Consider the following 8,068-nt stretch of genomic DNA (forward strand, 5'->3'; position numbering starts at 1 on the left):
CAGCAGTGCAGAGACCCAAACACAGCTTTAAACAATCCTCTTCTTAAACACTGTGCAGCATTTGCTTCCTTTTAAGCACTGACTTGACATAGAATAAAGAACTGCCAGCCCTTCGATCACATCTGGGCTGCACAGGTAGTCTATCATCGGCTGCTGGTTTTTTCTTTCTACAAAACACACTTTCACCTGCAAGAGATAATAGACAACAGGAAAAACAGTCTGGGAGATGTGCAGATGTCGGGTAATTCAGAATCAGGAATATACTTTTGGGATGTTTTTTGTCAATGATATTGTTTTTCCTTTTTTCAGCCCATGATATCCCCCAGCAGTGATATTAGAAAGAAAGAGGGATCCCAATTGTTATCCTTATCTCTGAATTAAATGCATCACACCAGGATTATACCACAGGATACAGGATAACTAGGTGATTGGTGGAGATCCAACAGTTGGATTGGTGGTCAACAGTCCCTTGAGTGAATTGAGCTGCATTGTTCATGCTCGGCCACTGCTCCATGCAATGTCTATAGGATTTCCAAACAGCAAAGTTCAGCGTTTGGCAATGTTTGGAATCCACATAGGCAGTTAAAGGGGTATTCCAGGCAAAAACTTTTTTTTATATATCAACTGGCTCCGGAAAGTTAAACAGATTTGTAAATTACTTCTATTAAAAAATCTTAATCCTTCCAATAGTTATTAGCTTCTGAAGTTGAGTTGTTGTTTTCCGTCTAACTGCTCTCTGATGACTCACATCCCGGGAGCTGTCCAGCTCCTATGGGGATATTTTCCCATCATGCACAGCTCCCGTGACATGACATCATCATTGAGCAGTTAGACAGAAAACTTCAAAAGCTAATAACTATTGGAAGGATTAAGATTTTTTAACAGAAGTAATTTACAAATCTGTTTAACTTTCCAGAGCCAGTTGATATATAAAAAAAAGTTTTGGCCTGGAATACCCCTTTAATGGAGCAATGGCTGTGGCTGAGTGTGTGCGCCACTCCTTTCACTCGGAGGACAAGTGATCTTTGTTCTGGTGATCTGTGTGGGTCCTTGTGGTCAAACCCTATTGATCAGTTACTTGTCATCCATTCTGCAGATAAGACATGAATTGTAATCTTGGGACTCCCCCCCTAAGGCCGGCTTCACACCACAGAATTTCCGAGCGGGATTCCATTTTAAAATTCAGCTTGGAAATTACGGTGCAGCATACATAGTTCTATTGGAGGCAATGGGGTCCCACTGCACAGTGCACACTGTAGAGTTGTTGAGGCAGACTTTCTGCCCAGAAAATACCCACTCGTTCAATGTTCTGGCAGATCTCCACTCCGCAGACATTGCTGTCTATGGGGACGGCAATGTCTGCACGGTCCTAGCCTGCACTCGGAATCTCCGGCTTAAATTTCTTCCGTCCGGAGATTCCATAGAGTGAAGCCATACAGTACATTTTATCTAGGCTGATCAATCTGTGTTTTAATTCTGTCTTATGAGTTGACAGGAGGCTCTTTCAGCAGGACAATGCCCACACCACACAGCGTAAATTGTTCAGGAACGGCTTGAGGATAATAACAATGAGTTTAAAGGGTTGGCTTGGCCTCCAATATCCCCAGATTTTAATCCGATCAAACATCTGTGAAATGTATTGGTCAAACAAGTCTGATCCATGGAAGCATTCACCACTTACGGAACTTAAAGGGATATCCCATCTGCATGAGTTACTCATTATACAGCGTTCTATGAGGGAGATTCACCAAAACCTCTCCAGAGGAAAAATTGCCCAGTTGCCCATAGCAACCAATCAGCTCGCTTCTTTCGGTTTTAACAAGGCCTCTGCAAAATGAAAGAAGTGATCTGATTGGTTGCTATGGACAACTGGGCAACTTTTCCTTTGCACAGGTTTTGATAAATCTCCCCCTATTTTCGGGACTATCGACCATTGACAGGTACTGAACAGGCAATCTTCGACAGCCCCAAAGGAAATTAACAGAGCACTGGCCACACACACCGGTCACTCTGTTCATTCTAGGGATAATTTTTGTGACTGGTAGTGGTCCTAGAGGTCAGACCCCCACTGATCAACTTGATATTTTCTATCCTGTGGATAAGGGATAAATTCTTCAGATGAGACTTCCCTCTAATCCGCGGTTACAGATTTTACACATATGAATTGCCTTGTACAATCCTCAACTCCAGATTTTACAACTTTAAATCTGCAGTGGATCCCGTGTGTGTGAACGCATTCTTAAAGTATCTGCTGCTAACATTTTAACACCAAATCCCACAGGACACTTTTTAGTGGTAAAACCCAAGAGATTAAAGGGATACTCTGCCCCTAGACATCTTGGGGGACATTTATCAATGTTTGCTTATGTATTCCTTTTTTTAGTTATGTTTTTCTTGCAATTTTTTTGCTTATGCGCGACTTATTTATCAACTGCTTTCAGCCTGTTGATAAATTTCTGATCTGGAGGTTTTTTCATGTAATGCGACTTTTTTGCGACTTTCGCACTTGATAAATCTCTGACCACTGCAAGTCAAAAATCCCTTTTTGCTTTGCTTAGGACACTGCACAATCAAAAAGTCACAGAAAAAAGAGAGTAGTCACAAGTGCGACTTTTTTGCAAAATTTTAAGCAAAAAAAACCTACTAAATGCTTTGATAAATGTCCCCCCTTATCCGCTTCTAGACATCTTATTCTCTATCCAAAGGGGTCCCCAGCAGCTGGACCCCCACAATCTCCCTGCTGCACCCGACGTTCGCTTAGAGTTTCCGGTGTAGCACCGGAGGCTCGTGATGTCATGGCTACGCCCCCCCAGACTTGCATTGAGCATGGCCATGACGTCACAAGCGTGGCGGGACCGTGACATCATAACCCTCTGCCCTGCTTCGCCAGTCACCTGGCAAGGAGCGAAGTTTGCTCCTTGCACTGGATGTCTGGGGTGCTGCAGCCGAGATCGCCGGGGTCCCCAGTGGATGTCTAGGGTCAGAGTACCCCTCTAAAACGTTTATGGCAGCACAGCTTCAGAGAGGAACTGAAATACTGCTGTGTCATGAGCCAATAAACCAGCATTTGATGTTTGATATTAGAGTGCTTTGCCAGTGTTATATATATATATATATATATATATATTACATTTTTTTTTATTTTATTTACTTTCTTCATATCTACTGGGCCCAGTGAAATGAATACAACCTTCCATTGTACTTGTGTACTTGCTCCTCCAAATAGGAGTTCAAGAATAAAAATTTTTAAAAAGTGACCATGATTAATGATGAGACAAATGAGGCAACGTGTGGGTGGGACCCCCATTTATTTAGCGCCTGAAAAAAATATTTGAGGTCAGCGTATAACTTTCCCATAACACATTTTTTTTAATGAATTTATTCATTTAAATGCAACCAAACCAAGCACAATTTTGCCCCAGGCAAGAAATATTTAAATGATATTCACGGGGTCTATTCAGACAGACGCAACATATTTTGCCTAAGAATATTTTAACCTCTTAGGAGGCTATGCAAACGTGCCTAGCCTTAAATAACCAAACATGCACACTCCACAATATTTTAGCAGGCTGCATGAAAGCAGAAGAAGTTTTTTTATAGAACATGAAGAGCCGCTTTTTTTTTTTGTACCCGAGTATTTAATTTATAGCATAGAAAGAAAAATATGGCAATCCTGCAACATTGCATTACAGCCTGTGATAAAACCTCCCTGTATATAATGCATGAGTATATTATATATTAAACTTCCCAAAAGTATAATAAATATATCAGTAATTCAGTGAAATCCATACATTCAGTGTTCACACGTCTTGACTTTTGAGGTGTGCTGCTGTATATTTTCCCATAGACATGAATGGAGGGGGTTTGGCATGACATCTCCGTCATGGGAGCAGCGCCCGGCACAGAATGCTGCACCAAGATCGCTGGGGGTCCTAGCGGCAGGACTCCCGTGATCAGACATCTTATCCTCTATCCTTTGGATAGGGGATACGTTGTCTAAGGCTGGAATACCCCTTTAATTCAAAATTTTCTATAGAAATATATTTTCTCATAGATGTGATCTGGTCACACACAAGATATGATGAGATATGTACTGTATGTACCTGGTGCCTTAAAGGGGTATTCCAGGATTTATTTTTTCTTCAGCCATTGAGCCCATGATGCCAAGTTATAATACTGCTTATTATAATAGTTTCTATTACTTCCATGCTCTGCTTTGTCCCTTTTTAATGCACAGGACCCACACCCGGAAGTGCTGTAGTGCAAGTCTTTTTATTTTACTGTTGTCTCTGACCTTTCCCAGCATTCCATGCGGCCTGAGACAATATGTCATAAGTCACATGGTCTCCAAGTGGGCGTGGCTATGCTGCAGTGGGTGGGTGGATAGCATTACTTCAGTAAATCTCTTCCACCCTGCTCTCCACCCACCAACTGCAGGATACCCACGCCCCCCGAAGGGATCATGTGACTTATTACATATTGTAATTGGCCACATGGAATGCTGGGAAAGATCAGAGACAACAGTAAAATAAAAAGACTTGCATTATAGCACTTCCGGGTGCGGGTCCTGTGAATGGAAAAAGAACGAAGCTGCACATGGAGGTAATAGAAGCCAATTACACAGTATTGTAACTTGGTATCATAGGATCAAATGGTCAAGAAAATGAATCATCCTGGAAGGCTACAGACACAACTTTACTTTGTCGTTGGTTTGTTTTTGTTTTTTTTACCTGGAAAAAATGCCACAAAAAAAAGTGCCCCTCCAGTTTTCTCTTTCATGATGCCTGTATTAGTCTAGGTTGCTTTTTATTTGGCATTTTATCCCCTGTGTTTGTTTCAATATAAGGCATGTGATCATGTAACTCGAGTTGCTATGGTAATGAATTGGGTAACCCATAAAACTCTATGGGAGGGAAAATCCCATACCCAGAGCATGATGCAATTTTATAAACCTGCCCCGAGCTTACAAACTTTACTAAAGGGTTAAAAAAAAATGAAAAAAATATAAATAATTTCCTATTTTCATATTTCCCTATTGACTTGCAGCTTACATCTGGCTGCAGCATTTTTGGCCCCAAAAAAGTGAATCTGTGGTGTGTTTTTTTTTTTTTTTTTTTTTGGGCGTATTGTTTTATACAAAAACAATGGGGGGAGATTTATCAAAACCTGTCCAGAGGAAAAGTTGCCCAGTTGCCCAGAGCAACCAATCAGATCACTTCTTTCATTTTGCAGAGGCCTTGGTAAAAAAGAAAGAAGCGATCTGATTGGTTGCTATGGGCAACTGGGTAACTTTTCCTCTGGACAGGTTTTGATAAATCTCCCCAAATGTGCCTGTTTATATATTTACAGTTGTTGTTTACAGTCACATCTGATATTTTAGGATTTCATTATTTCTAAGACTGCAGTAGACACATTGCAGATAACATGTTATTACTACGTTGTTTATGTACTTGTTAGCATTGTAAAATGACAGCTGGGTACAAGAGCAATCTATGTTCTTATTGGATTTGCACTAGTAGAAAGGCCGGGGTATGACACTAAACTGAGAAGATGTGCTGATCAATAGCTTTATAACACACAACCTCTCAAAGCTAAAAACAAATTACCCGCCAAAGTGTTATTAAAGGGCACCCACATGTAAATAGTAGCATGGAATGATTGAAATGGGCATGCTATTTAATATATAGTCTTATATGAAGAGCATGTGGTCGTTGCACATATCTTTGGTTCCTTATTTCTCATAAATTAATATTATATTTCAAAACACAATGGTGTATATAGAAAACTAGAAACTTAAAAAATAAACATTCGGCCCTTATCAAGTTGCTTCCCCCAGCGAAGGAGGGAAATTGATCCACGACCCTTGCAAGTGCCTTCTGACAGGGAGGTGAGTACCCAAATGGCTACACACATCTTCTAAAGTACCAACAGGGAGATCCAGAAGGGCACTGCACCGTGACCAATCCTGGTGGACAAACAACATGTAAAAAGTTGCACAGTGACAACTAAAAGAGCAAATAAAGTGATGTTTGCTGTGAGTACAGCCTGGACATCTGGCCACATCTCTGAGACCAGAGGTGAGTACCGAAAAGGCCCCATTGGGCTTTCTACCTCCCAGAATTCCAACACCCCAGGGTCACAATACCACAGATCTTATCATACTAGGACTTTAAGGCCAGATACAGAGGGCCAGGTTGCTTCAGGGCAGCTGTCGAGTAGCCAGTGGGCCAACCACCGGTACCCCTTTACCACTCCGAGTATGTGTCAGTCTCAGTGGCTCCAGTATTAACTACTGATAAGAACAGTTACTACATTTGCTCTTAGCCAAAAAGCTGAGAAGCGATTATGATGTATGCATACATCAAATGCCAGAAAGGGGTTAAAGGGGTACTCCAAGGAAGTATATAAATAACAAAAAGGCCCAAAGCCACCTTATTACCTGGATATGTTCATTGTAAACAATCATGGCCCCTGTAGTCTTCTCTTGACTGCTTGATATTCTTTTTCCATCCTTCCACTAACTTTGGCATGAATATTTCATTTCCTGGCAGCCATTGCAGCTCTGTTCTCGCTGTCGACCAGCTCCTCACAGCTCCCTCTCTGAGAGCAGCCCCACCCTCCTGCTCTGTGAGCAGAGAGATTCAGTGTCTGATTGGCTGAGGCTGCACACACCACCTAGCTCTCAGCACTAAAGGGTGCATGACTCATCGATGCAGGGCAGAAACCACCTGGTCTGTGTCTCTCAGAAGGGTGGGGGCTGCATTTAGAGAGGGACTTGGAGGTGAGGTATTTTCCTCACTCCTTGCATGTAAGTGACAACCAAAAGAGAGGAAACTTCTTTATATAGCTAATAATTAGTATTTAGGCAAATAAATAGTTGCTGAGAGGGACAGGAAGGGCTTTGGGTTTAGTTCCCCTCAGCAACTATTGAAAGGGGTATTCTGGTGGAAAACCTTTTTTTATCTTTTAAAGTTAAACAGATTTGTAAATTACTTCTATTTAAAAAATCTTAATCCTTCCAGTACTTCTTAGCTGCTGAATACTACAGAGGAAATTATTTTCTTTTTGGAACACAGTGCTCTCTGCTGACATCTCTGTCCAGAGCAGCAAATGTTTGCTATGGGGATTTTCTCTTACTCTGGACAGTTCTTAAAATGGACAGATATGTCAGCAGCAGGGAGAACTGTGCTTGCGATGTCAGCAGAGAACACTGTGTTCCAAAAAGAAAAGAATTTCCTCTGTAGTATTCAGCAGCTAATAAGTACTGGAAGGATTAAGATTTTTTTTTTTTAATAGAAGTAATTTTCAAATCTGTTAAGTTGATTTACAACAATAAAAGTTTTCAAACGGAGTATCGCTTTAAACATTTTGCATGCAAAATATGTAACAGGGTTGCCTATCTATTATATGCCTAAACTATACAGACTGAGGAAGCACTGACTCCTTTGAAGGCCATCAGGGCCCTGATGCAATGTCTACCTCTGCGCCCATCATAGCTACTCCCTCTGGGTAAAGAATTTGCACTGGCGGAAGTATAATAAAGATTATAGTACAGTGCTAAACTATCAAGTCAGTTCTTGTTAACCCCGGCCCTGGAACCAGTTGATGACTAACAGATTTGCACGAAATCCAGATTATTGTCTGATAGAACTTAACAACCAACTATCGTACCGGAGGTAGAACTTTCATAATTATCTATCGCTCTATAAAAAATACAGATCATTAGATTTATTCACTATGGACATTTTATTTCAATTTGAAAAACTACATTTTCCCTTTAACTGTTTACTTATATTTTTATGTATCCAAGTAGAAACAGACGGTATTATAGCAGAAAGGACAGGAGATGATTATTTATGCTCTGGGATATGAGTGTAATAGTATTATAAAAAGCAGTATGTTCTCCATTAACTGCCTTTAGGGTTACTTTCAAATCAACTATTATTATGCACCATCGCTGCCAATTCTTTGAAGCTCTGCTAATCACAAAACAAATACCAAGCGTACGCTGTTATTTGTCATATTCCGAACTCCTCATAATGTATTGACGAGTACTAAATAAAAAAAG

At 40.8% G+C, this 8,068-nt stretch overlaps 1 pseudogene; it reads right to left on the minus strand.

Annotated features, from left to right (window-relative positions):
• Positions 1–6,221: 6,221 nt before the first annotated feature.
• LOC130283625 (U2 spliceosomal RNA) lies at positions 6,222–6,344 on the minus strand (annotated as a pseudogene).
• Positions 6,345–8,068: the final 1,724 nt, after the last annotated feature.

This window comes from Hyla sarda, chromosome 7, assembly GCF_029499605.1.
Source record: "Hyla sarda isolate aHylSar1 chromosome 7, aHylSar1.hap1, whole genome shotgun sequence".
NCBI classification, from domain to species: Eukaryota; Metazoa; Chordata; class Amphibia; order Anura; family Hylidae; genus Hyla; species Hyla sarda.